Source organism: Pelobates fuscus, chromosome 3, assembly GCF_036172605.1.
Source record: "Pelobates fuscus isolate aPelFus1 chromosome 3, aPelFus1.pri, whole genome shotgun sequence".
Lineage (NCBI taxonomy): Eukaryota > Metazoa > Chordata > Amphibia > Anura > Pelobatidae > Pelobates > Pelobates fuscus.
In genome coordinates, this window is record NC_086319.1 from 2035289 (window position 1) to 2059074 (window position 23786).

Here is a 23786-nt window from a genome sequence, read left to right on the forward strand (position 1 = left end):
CCCGCCAGAGAGTCAATCTCAATGCCCAGAAAACTGATACAAGTGACCGGGCCCACGGTCTTGTCGTGAGCCAACGGGACCCCAAACCGATGGAACACCTCACTCAGAACCCGCAGCAGCATTGCACAGGCTGGCGAATCGGCGGGACCCACACAAAGGAAATCATCGAGGTAGTGTAGCAAGGAGCCTATCCCAGCCTCCTTCCTCACCACCCAGTCCAAGAATGTGCTGAAGCATTCAAAGTAAAAGCAGGATATGGAACAACCCATAGGGAGGCACATATCCACGTAATACCGGTCTTCAAAAACACAGCCCAGAAGATGGTGACATGCCGGGTGCACCGGCAGCAGACGGAAGGCCGATTCCACGTCAGCCTTGGCCAACAAGGCCCCAGGGCCCGCGACCCTGACCATGGCGACCGCCGCATCAAAGGACGCATAAGGCACTCGGCAGAGTTCCGAAGAGATGTCATCATTCACCGAACCCCCCTGGGGTACGATAAATGGTGAATCAGCCGGTATTTCCCGTGCTCCTTTTTGGGCACCACACCCAAGGGGGAGACCCGCAATTCTGGGAGGGGGGGGTCAGTTTTTCCCGGACCGACCGAAGGTTCCGTACCCGAGGGGAAGGGGGACGACAAGTGAAAGGAATCCAAAATCCATGCTCAAACCCATCCAGCAGGATGTCGGCAGCACGACGATTCCTATAACTGGCGAGCCAAGGGCGCATTGCGCTTATGACCACCGGCGTCGTCGCCCTTTGACCCCAAATCCCCTTTCTCGCCCACTTTGCCCCGCTTGAAGCAGCGGGAGACGGGATGGGCTCCCCCGCAGGTGGAACATTCATGCTTGAATCGGCAGGATGTCCCCCATTTGCAGTGACTGGCGTTGAATTTCCAACAACAGCCTGGCCTCTGATGTGTGGCCGGTGAGGAGGAGGACCCCCCCCCACCGGCCCCCCGAGAAAAGACGAGAACCCACCCTGCTGGGGGGCTGGGCGGGTCATAATGGAGTGACAGAGGCCAATGTCCATCTGGTCCCACGAAATGGAGCGGCGCACCGCTAACCGTTGATGGAATTGCTCGTCATATTTCCACCACCCCAGACCGCCATAGGTACGACAAGCGTTCCAAATGGTATCCTGGTAGCAGAACAATGCCGAGCACTTCTGCGGAGCCCTTTCCCCAATCACGCTGGCCAGGATCGCAAATGCGCGAATCCAATTCCTGAAAGTCTTAGGAATCTTCCGGTACCGGTACTTCTCCTTGTCTTTGTCGGATTCCATCCCGTCCTTTTCCGGTAAAGGAGGAGCTTCCTCCATTGGAAGGAGGGAAAAAATTTCAACAAATTCACCCCTCCAAATTTTTTCCCGAACTTCCTGTTTCAGGTGCACGCCCAAGGGCCCTGACCAACACATATAGGTGGACCCACGCGCAACGTCCGCAACACCCGAAAGGGCACCCGACGCCTGGGGGACCCCAGCAACCACCGGCACAGAGGCAACCGATGACATAGTAGGGGTGCCCGCTTGGCCACCCACCCCGGAAGAGGGGGACCCCGTGACCCCAGGAACCGCCAGAACCCCTTGTGACTGCAACGCTGAGGACCACACTGACCAAAGCTGACCATCTAATAGGGGGACCCTACCTGCTTGCGCACCCTGCTCCCACTGATCAAGAAAAACCCCTAAGCCCTGACAGAAACTCCCCCAGCGAAGGACCCCCAGATTGAAAGGAAGAAAAATTTGTAAACTCACCAGCCGATGCCCGAGGAACCTCCCGCGGCAAAGGACATGAAGATGATCCAGGCAGGACAGAGTTAACTTCATTTTCAGCACTGCTCAGCCTTGCAGCAGCACCAGGCGCCATCTGCTGGACGGTCCCAGGAACTGCAGACACAGCAGCCCGATCCTGTGTGAAGAGCAGCAGAGAGGAGGTAAGCTTACACCCCGCAGAGGAGGGCAGCCGAGGTGAGTACCCAGGGGGGGCATAGGGACCAGGAATAGGGACAGGAGGGAGTGGGGGAGGAGGAAGGGAGACAGACAGAGAGCCAGGAGGGGGAGCAGATAGAGGAAGTGATACCGGAGAAACTGACGGAAGCCAAGCACAGAGAGATGGACACAGGTTTCTTCAGGAAGGAAGAGATTCTTTATTGGATCACCGATCGGGACTCAGAGGGACTAACGTCACCAAAATACAGCAAATTCTGAGCCCTGGACAATAGTGCAGGCTCCTTATATAGGCACATAACTCCTCCCATATTAAGCTCCACCCGCACATTCTCTTGACCAATCAACACAAATAAGAATTAACTTCCTGTTTGACCGCATGGCTTGTCCAGCACAATGGAGGAGGGGGAATACTACATCCTGTATTCTTGCACATGCTCCGTACACTACTGATCGTATCTTGCCTCGTGCAACCAACTGATCGATACGTCAGCATATGCACGTACACATGCCACGTGGTAATCTCGGCCTACTAAATTTATTTTTACCGAGATTCCACCACATTCCCCCCTTTGATGCCTCTTGATATTTTACAATTACTTGAGGCATCACTTAACCTTGGTTTGCATACACCGCAAGTTACCTTGAACCAGACCAGACTTATCATATGATGTGAATCTTCAACACTCATCTTCCTGCATTGGTTCTCCCTGATCTAAAGCCTTATACTTATAAATCGCCATTATCTGTGCAGCGGCCTTCCTCTCTGCTATATTTCCTATCAGGCTTTGCACAGACCTGACTACTAAGGGTATAAGACACGGCAGGAGTAGACACAACATTAAAATCAGTAGGACTCCACCTACCACTGCCTTAAGCCCTCCAAACCACTCATACCAGCTACCAAACCAACTACTTGGATTATACCCTTTCCATACCTGAGTAGGCACATGCGCTAGTTTAACCATATGGCTAGTAAGCTCAGCTATTGCTTGCCCTTCGTCATCTATTTGAAGACAGCAATTGCTTAGGTTAAACTTCCCACATACACCTCCCTCTACTGCCAAAAGGTAATCCAAGGCTAATCTATTTTGGTAGACTGCTGTCCTCATCCTGGTGTTATGCTTCGCTAGAAGATTGAGCGCTTGTGATGTTTCGTTAGTGATAATCTCAACCACCGCCTGTAATCTTATAATACGGTTGAGCATATAAATAGGGGTTCTGTAACCAAAGGTACCATCCTCAGCCCACGTGGCTGGCCCATAATAATCTATGATACGCTGGGGAGGCCATTCATTATCTTCCCAGGTGCCTATCTCTATGGGTCCCCTTTTCTTCCTATGATTCACATCATACACTTTAACACCTAAAGTCTCACCTGTTTCAATCGGTAACAAGAAGAAGGATGGTTTGAGCATACCCAACACACATGCCCCTTCCCAGTCCTGTGGCAACTCCGAATAGGCTTTCTTACCACAGATCCAGTACAAATTTGCTGGGGCTCTCCAGGTAGATGTGATGGATAAATCAAACCACACATCCTTTAAATTGGCGTATCTAGCAAACGGGTTAGATGGTTCTGAGACATTTGAAGCCGACCACCAAGTTGTATTCTTTGTATTATCATCATAAGCTTTTTGCCCTAGACAAGTTAATTCTCCTACATAAGTATTATACATTATTCCTTTCCTTGCTATGCAAACATAACCTATGATGGAGGTCTTTAATCTCCACTCAGATTTACCTCTAACACTCATATGATAATCGGCTTGTGTAGATATTAGTTGGTCAACTGCCTCAGAACCGGACATTACCTCCTTTGCTTCCCAAGGCCATTGGTCTCCCATGTTAGTACCTCCACACACATAGCAGTTGGTAACATTAAGACTACCGGCAATACTTTCGGCTAAATCGATGAACAGGTTTTTAGCATTATGGGGGATCTTATTATCTATACTCATCTCTTCATAAAAGGAATGGTATACTTGATGAGTTTGGGAGGATACCGTATCAGTCTCTATCCCTATAAACAATAATGTCCCAGGATCTAAACCCGTCCCGTATATCTGAAACCCAAATAAATTTCCATATTTGTCTAAGAACTTATCGGGGTTATTTATAAGTATATGGATGGGATTACATTCCATAGACTTACAATATGGGCTAGTCGGCAACTTAGTCACTATCATGTCTTTATCTACTGTCTGTCCCCAAGTCGCCCACCCCACACAAGACCAATATGGACAAAAGTTATAGTCTTTATTTGGGCATCTAGGACTTACATATTTATTTTTACTACTGGGACAAATATATTTATCATTAGACCCATACGTCCTCTCCCATCTAAGATCCCCACATACATTCCACGGCTTTCTACCACTCGATATCGCTTTACACGCATCAAATAGCAGAACACCCGAAGAATGTACGGATTCTAACACCGTCTTATTAATTAGGGTCCCCTGAGGATCTCCATTCCTGAGAGTCAACCAAATTGTACGAGGTTGATACTCCGGACTGAAGCACTTAGGTTCTCCTACTCCTAAATGGCACACACTATAGTCTATATTTAAGTATCTACATCTCGATACATCTCCTTTACACTCGTATTGTGAATGCCAGATTAGGGTTTGGGAAATATGGTTACCTGTTCTCGTAGTCTTAATGCATACCTCACAGCTAGGAGTGTCGGTACCTCTACCTTCCTGAATATAAAAACACATATAAATAAACACTATCAAAAGCACATCTTTCGCCGTCATCCTCAGTCTTCGTCCGTGCGAAGGCGCCTCAGCTTCCAGGATGTGAGGGCTGCAGGGAATGGAGTTCTGCTCGTCTTCACAGGTGTCCCTTCGAGACTTTCCTGGCTTATATACTATGTGTTGGTAAGCGGACAGGCTTTATTATGGCCTTCTCACTCACGCACCAAATCCCAAAAATAATAAAATTTGTAATCCACACGATTCCTCGTTACTCCGACTGAGTAGTGCGTTTTAACCGGATCTTGCAGGGATTCTCTGGATCTGCTGTGACTTGCCAAGAATCGACTGCTGCTGGCTTAACCCTGGAGTGATGTATCCACGGAGTCACTTCGGCTACTTTTATCGCTGTAGGGGTAGACAAAAGAACAACATAAGGACCTCTCCACTTGGGCCCTAACGGTACATTATTCCACTCTTTAATCCACACTTGATCTCCTGGATGATAACTATGAACAGGGGGATAAATATTCACAGGTAATCTATCTTGTACCCATTTCTGTACCTCCTCCATAGTCTTACCCAACTCTACAACCTGCTGCCGGGTAATTCCTTCTCCCAACTGACTCAAATCCCCCCTTAAGTTACCAAGTACGGGAGGTGGTCGCCCATACATAATTTCAAAAGGAGAGAGGCCCATCCTTCTGGTAGGGGTACTGCGGATTCGCAATAGAGCTATGGGTAAGAGAACGTTCCACTTAAGTTGGGTTTCCTGACACATTTTAGCCAACTGGTTCTTAATAGTTCTATTCATTCTCTCTACCTTACCAGAACTCTGGGGTCTATATGCAGTATGAAGCCTCCACTTTATACCAAGCATATGAGTCAGTTGTTGTAGGCACTGATGAACAAAAGCTGGACCATTGTCCGATCCTATAGAACAGGGTAGTCCATATCGGGGTATTATTTCTCGTAGCAGGAATCTCACAACTTCTCCTGCTTTCTCTGTACGAGTAGGACATGCTTCTACCCAGCCTGAATAGGTGCACACAATTACCAGCAGGTAACGATGTCCACCCGATTTAGGCATCACTGTAAAGTCTATTTGTAGATCGGACATGGGGAGTCCCCCCATAAACTGGACTCCTGGTGGCTTTACTAGTCCTTGTCTTGCATTATTTTTAGCACACGTTACACATCTTCGTACAATGGCCTGAGTCAAGTTGGACAATCTTGGTATGTAGAAATGTTTTCTGAGAGATTCTTCAGTACTGTCTCTCCCAGAATGTGTCCCGTTGTGATAATTTTGGACAATTTCTACCGCTAGCGATGCTGGTATAACTATTCTTCCATCTTCTAGCTGATACCACTTGTTCTCCAAAAACTTTCCCGGTTCAGTCTTTAACCACTCCTCTTCTTGAGCTGTATAAACTGGAGTCCATTGGGACAGTGGAGTTGGTATAAGAGCAGCTATATGCCCCACATATTCCTGTCTTCCTGATTCAGCAGCACGCTTAGCTGCACTATCTGCCATCCGATTTCCCTTGGTTACATCACCATCTCCTCTCAGATGCGCTCGGCAATGTATGATACCGACTTCTTTCGGCTCCCACACTGCTTCCAATAGTTGTAGGATTTCAGCTGCGTACTTGATTTCTTTTCCTTCTGAATTCAGTAGTCCTCTTTCTTTATACAAAGCTCCGTGGGCATGAGTGGTTAAAAACGCATATTTGGAGTCCGTGTAGATGTTCACTCTTAAACCTTCAGCCAATTGTAACGCTCGTGTCAGTGCTATCAATTCTGCCTTTTGTGCTGATGTTCCTTTCGCCAGTGGCCGAGCTTCTATCACCTTGTCTATTGTTGTTACTGCATATCCTGCATAGCGGATCCCTTCTTTCACATAACTACTGCCGTCGGTGTAATATTGAACATCGGGGTTCTGGATGGGAAAATCACGAAGATCTGGTCTACTTGAGAATACTTCATCCATTACTTCCAAACAATCATGTTGACTTTCAGTAGGTTGTGGCAAAAGGGTAGCTGGATTTAAGGTGTTTACAGTCTCTAAATGCACTCTTGGGTTTTCACACAACATTGCTTGATACTTGGTCATACGGCTGTTACTAAACCAATGATTTCCTTTGTAATCCAACAACGTCTGTACTGCATGTGGGACTCGTACATAAAGTTCTTGACCCAGAGTGAGTTTATCGGCTTCAGCTACTAGCAGGGCGGCTGCAGCTACGGCTCTTAGACAAGGTGGAAGTCCGCTGGCCACTGCATCCAATTGCTTAGACATGTAGGCAACAGGTCTTTGCCATGATCCCAAGTACTGTGTCAATACTCCCACAGCCATTCTTCTTTGCTCGTGTACATACAGGTAGAATGGTCGTGTGTGATCAGGTAGACCTAATGCTGGGGCACTCATCAAAGCCTTCTTCACATCTTCAAATGCCGTTTGCTGTTCTTGGGTCCATAAGAAGGGGTCGTGCTCTGTACCTTTGATAGCTGCGTACAGAGGTTTTGCCAGTATCGCATAGCTGGGAATCCATATCCTACAGAAGCCTGCTGCCCCCAAGAATTCTCGCACTTGTCTTCTATTCTTGGGTATTGGTATTTGGCAGACAGCTTCTTTTCTCTCTGGCCCCATAATTCTTTGACCTTCAGAGATATGGAATCCCAGATATTTGACAGTTGGCAAACACAACTGAGCCTTCTTTCTAGACACCTTGTATCCTGCCTTCCAGAGAATGTGCAGTAGATCGTGCGTTGCTTGCTGACAGATTTCTTTTGTAACTGCTGCTATCAACAAGTCATCTACATATTGTAACAATACACACTCTCCTGGGATGGACTCGAAATCCAGTAGATCTTGACTTAGGGCTGAACCAAATAGGGTAGGTGAATTTTTAAACCCTTGGGGCAGTCTTGTCCAAGTCATTTGGCGTTTTGAGCCCGTTACAGCGTTCTCCCATTGGAAAGCGAAAATACATTGACTTTCTGCGGCAATTCGGAGGCAAAAGAAGGCATCTTTGAGGTCTAAGACTGTAAAGTAAGTAGCCCCGCCCGGAATTAAAGCAAGCAGGTTATATGGATTGGGTACAACTGGATGTATACTAACAACCGCATCATTGACTGCTCTCAAGTCCTGCACAGGTCGATACTCATCTGTACCGGGCTTTTGAACAGGCAGCAATGGGGTGTTCCAGGGGGAAGTACAGAATTTTAGGATACCATACCGTATGAACTTATCCAGATAGGATTGGATGTTCTTCTTAGCCTTCTGCGGGATGTGGTATTGTCTTAGGCTCACTGGATAAACCCCAAGTTTTAGTTCAATTTTTATAGGTGGAATATTGCGGGCTAGTCCTGGTGGGTTGTTCTCTGCCCAAACTCCTGGTATGTTAAATAATGTCTCATCACTCCTAGGGTTTTGGCTAGTCAACGCTGTATAAAGTCGCCACTCTTCTTCCTTTGGTACGGATAATGTCATGATACCTGAAGGTCCATTAAACTTTAAAGATGTTGTTCCATTTGGTAGGAACGTAATCTGCGCTTGTAATTTTGATAGCATATCACGTCCCAGCAATTGGACTGGACATTCAGGCATATAAAGGAATTGATGTTTTACTACGTGGCCTCCCAATGTACAGAGTCGACTTTTAAGAACCGGTTTTTCAGCACTTCTTCCAGTTGCTCCTATCACAGTAATAGTCCTTCCAGATGGAGGAGCAACTAGATTAGTCACCACTGAATGTTCAGCACCAGTGTCGATCATGAACGCACTCCTTTTTCCCCCTATTGATACCTCGACCATAGGCTCCGCTCGACCAAGGGGGATGGAGCCCGGTCGGTATCAATAGTCCTCCATGACCGTGTCAGCCAATCCTACGAAGTCCCTACCTTCTCTATCGCGGGACCTTTGCGCTGCTGGAATATACCTGTCTTCCCTAACACTTCCTCTGTTCCCATTACTCCCTCTATAACCATTACTCCCTCCGGGGCCTCCTCTACCTCTCGCTCTGCCTCTAAAGTTCCTGTAGCCTGCCCTGGGTAGGTCTCTCTCGTACTGCTCTCTTTGCGGACATTCGTTCCTCCAATGCCCTTCTTCCTTGCAATTCGCGCACTGATTCCTACTCAAAGGCTCCCTACTCCATCTACTATCGCCTCTATCTGGGCCCCGTCTATCTACGCCTGCGATCGCTACCGCTAGCATATCAGCCTTTTTACGCATCTTGCGCTCTTCCTCTTTCTTACTTTCTGTTTCCCTATTCATATAAACCTTATTCGCTACCTCCATTAGTTGGGTGATTTACATACCTGCAAACCCTTCTAACTTTTGTAGCTTGCGCTTAATATCTCCGTAAGCTTGGCTGACAAAGGCGGAGTTCACCATTCGGGAATTATCTGCGTCTTCCGGATTAAAGGGGGTATACAAGCGGTATGCCTCCAATAATCGGTCATAAAAGACACTGGGCGCTTCATCGCTTTTCTGAATCACCTCAACTGTCTTCGACATGTTAATAGCTTTCTTTCCTCCGGCTTTCATGCCAACAATTATAGCGTCTCTATAGGCTCTGAGTTGAGCCATATCAGCACCATTTACGTTCCAATCGGGATCGGTGTTGGGATAATGTGTTGCGGCCCATGCTGATGGATTGGCTTGGTTTAAAGTACGGGCTTTATCCTCTAGTGCTTTAATGGCTGCTTGATTTATTCTTGTCCTTTCCTCATTGTTAAATAAAGTCATTAATAACTGCTGGCAATCAGCCCATGTCGGGTTATGTGTCTGTACTATTGAGGTGAACAGATCAGTCATAGCTTGTGGTTTCTCAGTATACGAGGAATTGTGGGTCTTCCAATTTAAAAGATCGGTTGTCGTGAATGGGACATATACAAAGACTGGGTCAGCATGTGCCATTTGGCCTGCGGCATCGATATAGGCTGGCCCAGGATTCAGACGAAGAGGCATCTGATAGTGTCTTAATTGTTGGGCACCGGTCAACTGTCGGGTCTGTATGGGGCTACGTGGAGGGGCGTCAGTCATAGGTTCCAGTCGGGGAGAAATAGGGTATGGGGATGTGGGAGCTTGGTTTTGGGAAAAGGTTGTAAATAGAACACTTCGAGTCGAGCTAGATGAAGCTTGACCGGAAGTCTGAAGTGGCGCCAAATCAGGATATTCGTTTTTAATGGGGGTTGGTTCTGATTCCGGAAGGGGAGATTTAGTACGAGGGGGGGTGGATCCTGTACTGGAGGAGGAAGCGGAAGTGGATGGGGGTAATGAGGGGAGGGTTGCAGGGCTTCCTGCGTTTGCGTCACTTCCTCTTAACGGAAAGTAAGGGGGCGGCAAAGGGATCTCGGACTCAGGGGGCGTGTCCAAAATGGGCCTAACACCAGTCCTAGTGGACGAACAAGTCCTAGCTACCATGAGGCGACATTGCTCCTCGTGGCATGTCCGGAGCCATTTTGGCGAGTCATTTACGGCCTGTCTCCAACAATCAACATAAGGAAACTGGCCGTAAAGTTCAGGCCTACCTGATACAGCCACGTGTAAGCGCTGTACCAGAGTTGGATCCAAACTGCCACGTGGCGGCCATGCCGCAACCAAAGTAGGCCACTCCCTAGTACACAAAGTGACGTACAGGAGACATTTTAACCCCAAAATCACAAGTTTTGAATCCCTTTTTAAAATTCTTCACCATACAACCTAAGGGATCCGGAATCGTTGACTGCGACGCACCCATACTTAACAATGGAACGTCGTCGACAACGAATACTATACACGCGTACTATTCAACAGTCACACCCGTTTCCTCTGGCAACAGCACCACGTGGTACGGTTACCAAGTGAAACGTACACAATAACAATAAACACTCAGGGAATTCCCGTACACACACAGCTGCTACACCAGTCACTATATAATCAATATTATGCCCTTTGGCGTAACTATACAGTCACCCACGCTATAATTCTCTATATACGAATTACCCGTCTATAACACACCCCAGTAACATCGTCTTTTACAAATAGCGGTTACAGTACGGTTAGCATAGGTCAAAGCACAAGTTAAGGTCACAATACAATTATTAGTGGTTATGGTGTTAAACATGCAATGGACGACAATGATTAGTACTTATATACAGTGTCAGTAAATATACAGGGTTATGGTACCGTGCACTATAATACAGCAACACACTATTAACACTCTCGCTAGACGGCTGAGCTCGCGCTATCTAACAAGATATACACTTTACTAAACAATCGTTAACACATTTACAATTCCCAACTAAACTATTGGCCAGTACCTTGATGGACTACCTAAAACTATATACACCCGTTTTGGTTAGCCACACTGCCCAATCACCACATATAGCGAGCTAGAGAACCGAATTTACACAGGCGCCTCTTAGTCGCACTATCAAAAGTCTAGTGGGTTCCAAATTTACACGCCTTCCCACTTAGCCCAGATAGGTTGAGAGCTAGCGAACCGAATTTACACAGGCGCCGCTTAGTCTCCCGGTCCCTCCGACCTAGCGAACGTAATATACACCCTAGAACGCTAGTCTAGACAAGACACCGGTGTCCGGCTAGGGCTATTTACACCAGGACCCCGCCTGACTAACAAAATCAAACGGTCTGACTAAAGAGCGTTCGATCGAGCGGTGCGCCTTCGCTCCTTCCCTCCGACAGAGGGGGCAGATACACAGATTCAAAACCCCTTTGGGCCTACCGCACAATCGGTATACCCCTAGTGGGTCCTGCCGTCTAAAACAGCAGTTGTCTTACCTCCTCGTTCCTGAACCTGAGTTCACACTCATCGACGGGGACACCCCAGCACTTCTCACGTAGAGGCCGATGATCTCCTGGACAACAGACCAGTGGCGCCGAGACGAAGGGAGGTCCACGCAGAAGTTCAGGGGTGCAGCCGTAGAGAACGTGGGCAAAGATAGACCGTCTCACGCCTCTGCCTCTCAGCTACCGTTGAACGATGAGCTTCCCGGCCAATGCACCAAATGATACCGGAGAAACTGACGGAAGCCAAGCACAGAGAGATGGACACAGGTTTCTTCAGGAAGGAAGAGATTCTTTATTGGATCACCGATCGGGACTCAGAGGGACTAACGTCACCAAAATACAGCAAATTCTGAGCCCCGGACAATAGTGCAGGCTCCTTATATAGGCACATAACTCCTCCCATATTAAGCTCCACCCGCACATTCTCTTGACCAATCAACACAAATAAGAATTAACTTCCTGTTTGACCGCATGGCTTGTCCAGCACAATGGAGGAGGGGGAATACTACATCCTGTATTCTTGCACATACTCCGTACACTACTGATCGTATCTTGCCTCGTGCAACCAACTGTTCGATACGTCAGCATATGCACGTACACATGCCACGTGGTAATCTCGGCCTACTAAATTTATTTTTACCGAGATTCCACCACAGAAGGGGGCCCAGCATTAACAGGGGAGGAGGAGGCAAGCAGAGATTGAAAGGGGGCTCCAGAGGGAGAGGAAAGGGATGGCATAACAGGGGAGCTGGAGGGGACCCCAGAGGGAGAGGGGACAAGGGATGGCACTACAGGGGGGGAGGAGGGAGGGAGGAATTGCCGACAGAACCCGGGGGAGGAGAGGGGGACCCCCCCGGCCGACCCTCATCCCCAGATGAGCCATCAGAGCCCGGGGAGGACCCCCCTCCACTCCCCAACGGCAGCACAGCCGTGCCCCGCGTGGCCCTGAGGGGCCCACTCACCACCACCGGCCTGGCTCTGGATCCGCCAGTGCGCCGACCACGTGGGGGCTGAGAAGGCCTCCCAGACCCCCCAGGATGCTCAGCAGGTCTTCTGGCACCCCTGGCCCGCTGTCCATGGCCGGGGGGTGCGCGGGGGGCGGCAGATGATGCAGGCCGCGTGTCAGACGGAGCAGATGGAGCTGACACGCGGGCCTGGTGGCGCCTTGAGCCTGGGCTCCGGCTCCTATACCGGGCCCGAGGTGAGTGATCAGGGCTCAGCCGAGCAGGTGGATGGGAGCGCCGGCCTGTGCTCCTGCGGCCTACAGGGGCTGTAGCTGCATGGGAGGCCCCAGGAGAGGCCTGACCGCGGGGGGGGTGGCCACCGGTGGCCACCGGCGGCCAGGCCAGGTTGGAGGTGAGCATATTGCTCCCTTAAGTGCCTACCGCCATCCAGGGCAGCAGCAGCTCTGAGGGCAGACAGGATGCCTTCAATATCCATCCCTCAAAGGTAAAGTGTGCAGGCCCAGGACAAACAGGAGCGCAGAGGCAGAGACGTTGTTTGCTGGCCAGAATCCAAACAGGCACTGAGGTAAGATGATCCCTGCCCCACTACCAACACATAACCACTCCACTAAACACATACAGCCAATTACTAGCACCATCCCCACACTCATACATGTGCCATTGTCCGTTTAGCTGTGCTGACTCCCCAGGGCCTAAACATAGCATGAAATGCTGTATATTGTGAGTAAACACATACGCATTATGAATTGATTAACAAATAAAGTAAATCCCTCTAACACTATATTCCCCACATCCACTGATTTCAAAGCACCGGTCCACGTGTTGGCCTTTCCCGGTTAGATTCTGTATTTGCAGTTTCTGTAGTTTTACCAAAGGAGGCCATCTTGAAGACTTTGAAAGCTTTTGGGCTAAAGTGGGAGACAATACATATAAAGTCAGCGGTCCATCTCCTGAGCTGATTAGGTCTTTACCCCATTTCCATACGGCTCTATCTATACTGACTGCCGGGTGTAAAGGGCGGAGCTTATAACAATGACTGACAGGGAGCTAAGATGGAGGTGGCTCTCTCTATACTGACTGCCAGGTGTAAAGGGCGGAGCTTATAACAATGATTGACAGGGAGCTAAGATGGAGGTGACTCTCTCTATACTGACTGCCAGGTGTAAAGGGCGGAGCTTATAACAATGACTGACAGGGAGCTAAGATGGAGGTGGCTCTGTCTATACTGACTGCCAGGTGTAAAGGGCAGAGCTTATAACAATGATTGACAGGGAGCTAAGATGGAGACGGCTCTCTCTATACTGACTGCCAGGTGTAAAGGGCGGAGCTTATAACAATGACTGACAGGGAGCTAAGATGGAGGTGGCTCTCTATACTGACTGCCAGGTGTAAAGGGCGGAGCTTATAACAATGACTGACAGGGAGCTAAGATGGAGGTGGCTCTCTCTATACTGACTGCCAGGTGTAAAGGGCAGAGCTTATAACAATGATTGACAGGGAGCTAAGATGGAGACGGCTCTCTCTATACTGACTGCCAGGTGTAAAGGGCGGAGCTTATAACAATGACTGACAGGGAGCTAAGATGGAGGTGGCTCTCTATACTGACTGCCAGGTGTAAAGGGCGGAGCTTATAACAATGACTGACAGGGAGCTAAGATGGAGGTGGCTCTCTCTATACTGACTGCCAGGTGTAAAGGGCAGAGCTTATAACAATGATTGACAGGGAGCTAAGATGGAGGTGGCTCTCTCTATACTGACTGCTAGGTGTAAAGGGCGGGGCTTATAACAATGATTGACAGGGAGCTAAGATGGAGGTGGCTCTCTTTATACTGACTGCCAGGTGTAAAGGGCGGAGTTTATAACAATGATTGACAGAGAGCTAAGATGGAGGCGGCTCTCTCTATACTGACTGCCAGGTATAAAGGGCGGAGCTTATAACAATGATTGACAGGGAGCTAAGATGGAGGTGGCTCTCTCTATACTGACTGCCAGGTGTAAAGGGCGGAGCTTATAACAATGACTGACAGGGAGCTAAGATGGAGGTGGCTCTCTATACTGACTGCCAGGTGTAAAGGGCGGAGCTTATAACAATGACTGACAGGGAGCTAAGATGGAGGTGGCTCTCTCTATACTGACTGCCAGGTGTAAAGGGCAGAGCTTATAACAATGATTGACAGGGAGCTAAGATGGAGGTGGCTCTCTCTATACTGACTGCTAGGTGTAAAGGGCGGGGCTTATAACAATGATTGACAGGGAGCTAAGATGGAGGTGGCTCTCTTTATACTGACTGCCAGGTGTAAAGGGCGGAGTTTATAACAATGATTGACAGAGAGCTAAGATGGAGGCGGCTCTCTCTATACTGACTGCCAGGTATAAAGGGCGGAGCTTATAACAATGATTGACAGGGAGCTAAGATGGAGACGGCTCTCTCTATACTGACTGCCAGGTGTAAAGGGCGGAGCTTTTAACAATGACTGACAGGGAGCTAAGATGGAGGTGGCTCTCTATACTGACTGCCAGGTGTAAAGGGCGGAGCTTATAACAATGACTGACAGGGAGCTAAGATGGAGGTGGCTCTCTCTATACTGACTGCCAGGTGTAAAGGGCAGAGCTTATAACAATGATTGACAGGGAGCTAAGATGGAGATTGCTCTCTCTATACTGACTGCCAGGTGTAAAGGGCGGAGCTTATAACAATGATTGACAGGGAGCTAAGATGGAGGCGGCTCTCTCTATACTGACTGCCAGGTGTAAAGGGCGGAGCTTATAACAATGATTGACAGGGAACTAAGATGGAGGTGGCTCTCTCTATACTGACTGCTAGGTGTAAAGGGCGGGGCTTATAACAATGATTGACAGGGAGCTAAGATGGAGGTGGCTCTCTTTATACTGACTGCCAGGTGTAAAGGGCGGAGTTTATAACAATGATTGACAGAGAGCTAAGATGGAGGCGGCTCTCTCTATACTGACTGCCAGGTATAAAGGGCGGAGCTTATAACAATGATTGACAGGGAGCTAAGATGGAGGTGGCTCTCTCTATACTGACTGCCAGGTGTAAGGGGCGGAGTTGATAACAATGATTGACAGGGAGCTAAGATGGAGGCGGCTCTCTCTATACTGACTGCCAGGTGTAATGGGCGAAGCTTATAACAATGATTGACAGGGAGCTAAGATGGAGGTGGCTCTCTATACTGACTGCCAGGTGTAAAGGGCGGAGCTTATAACAATGATTGACAGGGAGCTAAGATGTAGGTGACTCTCTCTATACTGACTTCCAGGTGTAAAGGGCGGAGCTTATGACAATGATTGACAGGGAGCTAAGATGGAGGCGGCTCTCTCTATACTGACTGCCAGGTGTAAAGGGCAGAGCTTATAACAATGATTGACAGGGAGATAAGATGGAGGTGGCTCTCTCTATACTGACTGCCTGGTGTAAAGGGGCAGAGCTGATAACAATGACTGACAGGGAGCTAAGATGGAGGTGGCTCTCTATACTGACTGCCAGGTGTAAAGGGCGGAACTTATAACAATGATTGACAGAGAGCTAAGATGGAGGCGCCTGTGACGAAATCCACTTCGTCACTAGTTTTTGGAGGGGCCTGTTTGCCAGCCTCCTACCCTGGGACTATAGGCCCTGTGATAATCCATGTTCAAAAGTACTGTTTCTGCCTCTTGGACTTTTAACTGGAACAGATTAAAACATGTGGCGGTGGCCATCTTAAATTGTCCAGCGGTATTTTGTCGTCGAGTGTATGGAACTGTTTTGTGCCTGGGACCATGTTCACGGTGGGGCAAAAATAAGACTTCCAGGAAATTCCTGAACCCCTGAACCGATCTGCGTGATTTTTGGATATGTTGTTCACCCAGATGGATGCTATCAGGGGATGACTTTTGTGGGGATATGTTGTATTTTGGGGTACTTTTTGGGGTTTGTTAAAATTTATGTTTTTTCTGTTTAGAGTTCTAACGGATCACCTGGCACCCCGACTGGGCACCTCCGTTGACGGACACTTCCTAGCTGACGCCGAGGACCATAAGCACCTCACCAGACACCACAACCACCGCAGACTTCACAATCGCCGTAGCTTAACTGGAATCTCGCCGTCTTCCTTCCACCATGGATCAACCTCTGTCCTCCAGGACCGTGTGGGAAAGACCTCTCCTCCATGATAGTGTATCAGGAATAGCTCTTAAAAGAGCTAAGTGATTAGAGCTCAGGGGAGTATACAAAGTATAGCAATCCCCACTGTGAAAATAGCAGTTCCCTACAATAATGAGACGAGGCTACGTATTGAGGGTTAAGCAGGAACAGAATGCACTGAGGCTTTATTGCTTCTTATATACACATTTCCCCACAAGGTTACCACGCCACGTGGACCTTGTGGGCACTGAAAACACAAACTCAACAACCAATCATTTACAGACACACAGTTAAACACTCCCATTAATTACAGTAAAATTCCTCCCCTCTTCTTGGGAGATAATTGGGCTAATTACTGTATCAGCTCAATTATCTCCAAGCGAAAAATCCACATTTTATATAATTTATATAACTCCAAAATTACCAGATTTTACTAATTACATGACATAAAGTCATGATTTTATTCAGGACACGGAGGCGAGTATTAGGCTTTATCTCTTTCTTTATTCCTCAGCAGCAAAGAAAGGATATTGATATTTTTAATATAGCAATAACAAGAAAACAAATACCCTTAAGGGTTAATCAAATAACATTCCAGATATATTAACCAATGGAATCAGTCCTTGTACTATGTCCCCTCATGTGACCTAAGCCACTCCCTCTTTCTAGCTGACGCTGAAGCTGAACACATCAACGGGAAACATTCTCAAACTTGGATAATCTCCGGTAGAGGGTTCCGGTGAGTCTTCCGGTATAGTTAGGAGATAGCGGATGATCCCGGTTATTCCATCACAGGGTTAAGCTGTAGGAGACAGAGAGATATATGGTAAAATATATTCAAATATCGTTGTCATGTGTATAAGCTGTACCATTTTTTTTAAAAAAGCGTTCATATCTGAAACATTTTTCTTAAGTCCAGCAAATTCAAAATCTAAATTATGATTATTATTATATAACCTTGCATCTGAACATCCAAATCACTTCTACCTGTTTATAAGCAATTGGGTGGGAAGATACATGTATAGCTTACCTGTCATTGGGCGGGCTAATACTCGCCTCCGTGTCCTTAATAAAATCATGACTTTACGTCATGTAATTAGTAAAATCTGGTAATTTTATTAAAGGACACAGAGGCTCATATTAGGCTAGTTTAAAGCTGTGAGATGACCATAGACGAGATATGTTCTGTTGGGCGAAAATAGTACTCTTTGAACGTCGATTCCCGGGACCAATCAGCTGTGCGGAGGAGGTCTTCCAATTTACAACCAATGGAGAATGCTTTAGAGGCCATAGCGCTTCTAGTAGAATGTGCTCCGTAAACTGATGTGTCGATGTTAGCAGCTGACATTATCCATTTCACCCAGCGTGCCAGAGTTCCCGTGGATACTGGGTGATGAGGTTTCCTCACTGCCAAGAACAGGATGTGTGTTGTTGGGTTCCGGAATGACTGGGTCCGCAGTTCGTATTCCCGCAGGCAATACGAACTGCGTTGTGAGGAAGAAGGGATAGAAGACTGAAGTGATTTTTGACTTCGTACATCTGGTGATATTAAACAGGACACCATATGGAGTGAAGGACCGTGCATCGATATCCAGGGCCCGAACGTCTGATACCCTTTTGCAGGAAATTAAGCACAGGAGCATAGCTAATTTTGCGGACACTTGTTTGAGTGTGAGATCTGAGTTTGGAGGCCAGTCTTCCAACAAACGAAGGACCATATTAACATTCCATAAGGCCATGTAGCAGGGTTGTGGTGGACGTGCAAATGTTATGCCTCGTAGAAGAGGACAGACCAATAAGTGTTTCCCAGCCAGGAAACCCTCCCAACCGTTGTGCCCAGCTGAAATTGGCGATCTGTACACTATGGTGCGGTAAACCAAGACTTGATCATAAAGGGTAGTAAGGAAACCCAGAACCTGATTTACAGGAGCACGTAGGGGATCCACGTGTTTTTCCACGCACCAACTACACCATGTGTTCCAGGCATGAATATAGGATCGTCTTGTCCCTGGGGCCCAAGCTCCTGCCAATAAGTCCAAAGTTGTTTGTGAAACGTTCGGCATGGTCCAGGGTCCCCTGAGAGGAGCCATGCTAGGAGTCTGAGGTGGCCTTGCACTAGAAATGGGTGAGAGTTCCCATCGGGGTCTGATAATAGTTCCGTGCATCCTGGGATCAATCTGGAAAGGTCAATCGACAGTTCCATGAGTGAAGTGAACCACGGCTGTGCTGTCCAGAATGGCGTTATTAAAACCAATGATGCTCGGGAGCTTTGTAGGTGTAGGAGAGTTCGCGCTATGAGTGAGAAGGGAGGAAAGGCATATAGCCTGTTGTTCGGCCAGTTTTGTAGGAAGGCATCCACTGCCCTTTGTGTCTGGGTCCGATCTCCAGCTGAAGAATGAGGGAAGTTGAGCATTCAGCCGGGAGGCAAAAAGGTCGATGTGCATCGGTCCCCAGAGTTGGTGGAGCTTCTGGAATATTGTGCGATTCAATCGCCAGGCGCTGTTGTCTCGTAAGTGTCTGGAGTTCCAATCCGCTACGGTGTTGGAGAGTCCTGGGAGGTATTCCGCCTGTACTGATATGTTGCGACTCAGGCAGAAGTGCCAAAATTATTTCGCCAGGTTCATGAGTGTTGAGGATCTCGTGCCACCCAAGTGGTTGATGTAGCGAACGGCTAAGATATTGTCCATGGGCAGAAGTATGGAACAATTGGTTGTGTGTCCGAGGAGGCTCCGGAGGGCGAATGACCTAGCTAGGAGTTCCAAACCATTCATGTGGAGTTATTTTTCTTCTAAAGACCATTTTCCACCTGTAGAGGTAGGACCACAACGAGCACCCCATCCGAGTCTGCTCGCGTTGGATTCTATGACGAGATCCGGGGTGGTTCCGAAGATTGCCTTGCCGTTCCATGCTTCCATGTGTTGAAGCCACCATGCCAGTTCCTGTTTTGCAAAATCCGAATAGGATTGACCCAAGCATAGGTGGGTGGCTTTGAGCTGTTGCAGGGATCTGTAATGGAGAGGTCCTGGGAAGATCGCTTGTATGGAGGCAGATAGCAGGCCAATTATCCTGGCTAGCTGTCGGAGGGTTAAGACTGGTCATGTCAACGTCCTCCGGATTTCTTTCTTGATGAGTTTTACCTTCGTGCTAGGTAAACTGAGCGTTCCGTGAATTGCGTCTATATCGAAGCCCAGAAACTCTATCGAGTGGGAAGGTTGCAGGATCGATTTGTCCCAATTGATTAGGAAACCCAGATTTTGCAGAAGGGTCAACGCCCAGGATAGATGTTGGTTCAGTAGCTGGGTGTCGTGGGCCATGATCAGCATGTCGTCGAAGTATATGATCAGACGTACACCTCTGCTGCGAAGAAGAGCGACTACCGGTTTCAGCAGCTTGGTGAAGCACCACGGGGCTGAAGACAGGCCGAAAGGGAGGCAACAGAAATGCCACATAGTCTATTCCCATTGGAATTGAAGTAGGTGGTGACATTCCTCGGCAATCGCTATCGTGAGGTATGCATCTTGGAGGTCCAATTTTACCATCCAGTCTCCCAGTCTTAGCAGGTCTCGGAGGCAGTGTATCCCTTCCATCTTGAAGTGATGGTATGTGACAAAGGCTTTGAGAGGCCGCAAGTTTATTACTGGTCTCGTGCCCCCACCTTTCTTGGCTACTAGGAAGATGTTGCTTAGGAACCCGGGGGCGGTAGTTGAGACTTTGTAGATCGCACCTTTCTCCTCTAGTGTGCGAATCTCTTTTGATATCAGATTTTTGTCTCGTGGGGAAAAAACAATCCGATGTGGTAATGAGAATTGAATCGGTTGTTGTGTGAATTCGATGTGGTAGTCTAGGATGGTCTCTAGGACCCAGGCATATGGGGTTATTTGTTCCAAGCATCTTGAAAATGAAACAATCTGCCCCCCACATGTGATAAGGAACGGGTGTGTAATGGGAAATTACTCACCATAAGGCCGACGGCCATAGGAGGATCCCCTGGTTCCACGTGGGTGCCCCTGGTAGGAAAGAACCGTGACTGTGCCTTTGGTTCAGGCGGATGGAACCTTGTTGTGGCAGAGCCTCGGTAGCCCCGGAACGAAGTCCGGGAGGGGCGGCCGGACAGACAGCCCAGCTGTCTGCCAGCCACACTGAAAACCTTTTGCGAGAACACCCGCTTCATATTATGTTGTGCCTTATCTAGTGCCGTAAACGTGCTAACATAATTGCCCAGGATTTTGACAAAGTCGTCTCCGAATAGGAGACCTTTTGCCTGTGTGCCAGGCTCGGAGATTGCCAGATGTACTAATTTTGGCTCAATTTTCATTAATATGGCTTTACGCCGTTCTGTGACCAAAGCGGTATTGGCATTTCCAATTAGGCATATGCCTCTCTGGATCCATCCTCTGATGGCCATTAAATCAATTGAGGTCCCCCCAGTAAGGGCCGCTTCGACCATGGCCCGAGTATGTCCAGGATCTTGTCTTGGCAATGTTTTAGGGAATAGTCCAATCCCTTTTTGGCCCTCCACCCTGACTTACCCAGGAACTGGGGGTCCACCTCAGGGGTCACGCAGGCCATGTCTGGGACAGTGGGGCGTGGGCATTCGGCCCTCAACTTGTTCCTTGTGGCCTTGTCGAGGGGTTTTCTCACCCTGGTCGCTATGTAAATGGCCACATGAGTTGTGGGGTACCAGTCCGCTGAGCACGGATTGTGCAAGGTGTCAGGGTCAAAGAGGGGTTCCCCTTGGGGATGTAACATGGCGGATTCATCCGTCTCTTGCTCAGCGTCTAGCACTGGAGGCGCGGTCTCGCTGCTTTCAGGGGACAAGTTATCTGAATAGACTGGGTCGATGGTATCGGACCCATCTGAAACCTCCTCTGAGTCGGACGAATCAGGTAGGGCTTTTGCCCTCTTCCAATTCCACACTGCTTTTGCCCGGCGGGGGGCTCTTTTACGTGGGAGCACCACGTCCTCAGTCTCAACAGGGCGCAACCTGTCCGTCATACTGGTTTTGGAGGCAGCACCTGGTAGATGGTGCAATTTGCATGTAGCCTTGCGGCCGCTAGGGACCATTGGCTTGCTATCAGAGGATATAGGGAGTGCAGAGCCAGGGGTTCAGCTGGATGCCCTGATAGCGGAGGAGAGAGTGAGACAGGGTGTCTGACATCACCCCCATGGCGTTAGAAATGGCCTGTGTAATTGACCTACTCATTGTAGCAACCAGGAGCGCCTGGAACTCCTCTGAGTTTACGTGCTTCTGGGATGTGTCCCCAAAGCCCCCAGTGGCAGCAGTGTCTGTAGGCAGGGGGGCTTTGGGGACACCATGTTTGCTGGGTTTAGTAGAAGTGGGGGGGTAACCATCTGTTTATCAGCAGGGGACTGCATACTGGTCAGGATGTGTCACAATAAATTTGTACTGGGTAAGGCACTAACCAGAAATGCCACCAGTGGACAAGGGCACAGTGCACACTGACACCACTGCAGTGGTTTATTCACCAGAGGTTCAGGGTAACTGACCTAACACACTGTATACAGGTATACAGCTAGCTAGGGCAAGGCACAAACTAGTGAGGCACAAATCACAAAATGACACAAATAATATGGTAGCTTAACGAGTGTTCCCTCAGGAATGACTCCTGGGGGACACTGGTAAGCTGCCCAACACCTTCCCTAGCCAATTAGCTTGCGCCCCTCCCTGACCGAGTGGCGCTAGCCGAGGGCGAAAAGAGCGGCAAATTTTCCAACCACAAGATGGCCGCTGTGATGCGCGGGAGCGGTTATATTAATAGCCATCCGTCTGGCGGCTAAGCTCCTCGTTCTAATCCGGGGAGGTGAGGAGGGAGCTGGGGAGGTACCTCGGGGTCCCGGGAGCGTCCCCCACCCGGTGGGAAATTGAGAGATGCGGGTTATAAACAACCCGAAATGGCAGTGCAGGATGGGGCTTGCCCCAGGGGAGGGGCAAGTACCCAGCACTGAGGACAGTTGGAGAAACACACAAACTAGAAGAATGTACAGGACAATGATAGACAAATAATATTAAACAATAAGAGAATGAAAACACAGTAAAAACAACACAATTTTTAGAGCTGAAAAATTATGTGGTACTTAGCTGAGGCAGCAGCAAAGAAGAGGGAGTGGCTTAGGTCACATGAGGGGACATAGTACAAGGCCTGATCCCATTGGTTAATATATCTGGAATGTTATATGGTTAACCCTTAAGGGTATTTGTTTTCTTGTTATTGCTATATTAAAAATATCAATATCCTTTCTTTGCTGCTGAGGAATAAAGAAAGAGATAAAGCCTAATATGAGCCTCCGTGTCCTTTAATACAATTATACATCACATTCGCATATACTTACATTTTCTGAACCAGCATAAATAGTGAACCAACATACTCAAAAATTATGTGAATCAGTTCAGTGGTTCGGGCGATAGCTGGAAGTCCCATTTGACCGACCGCAAACAGGGCTTTTCTACCCAAAACAGTTCCACAGATTTGGGCTGTGTGGCTGGTCTATTTACCATAGTCAAATACTGTTCAAATGCATGGACAGAGGCCGTTCCTGCAAATAGCCAGTATTAATGTGGCATTCGTATAGTCGAACACCGTTCGACTACTGTCGAAGTGTCGAAGTCACAGAGACGGTAAAAGTTCAGCAGTGTTCGTGCAGTTGCATATCTGATTTTAGTTCCATGAACGCGATGGCAAAACACCGCTGACCGCGCCCGGCTAAATTAAAATGGCCGCTGCCACATGTTCTCATGCACGAACGGCGGTCCCTTCGACTACTTGGGCACTTCGGGTGCAGAATTGTAGCAATACAATTTAAAGGGCCAGAAACAGTCACCAAAGTACAATAGCCATAAATAGAGGCTTTTAAATGGCAATAACACCCAGGGGCAATAGTCACAAGGCAAAAGACTAGCCATTAGTCCTCTCCAAGAACAAGTGGCGAAGGGCACTTCGTCACAAGAGTTAATTGAGTTAGCCCATAGTCTTTGTTACTTGTATCACAGGCAGAGGGGAGAGATTGTGTACACTGTATGGGAGTGTCTGCATGTAAGACTCTGTTTTATTGGTTTGTTATTACTGTGTCCTGTGCCCCACAAGGTCCACATGGGCGTCAACCTTGAGGGGAAAAACTGTATAAAACTCAAGCTGTTCAATAAACCTTCAGACTTATTCTACCCTTCATGAACTCTTGGCTCATGTTTGGGGGATTGGAGAACCACACAGAGGCGGCTC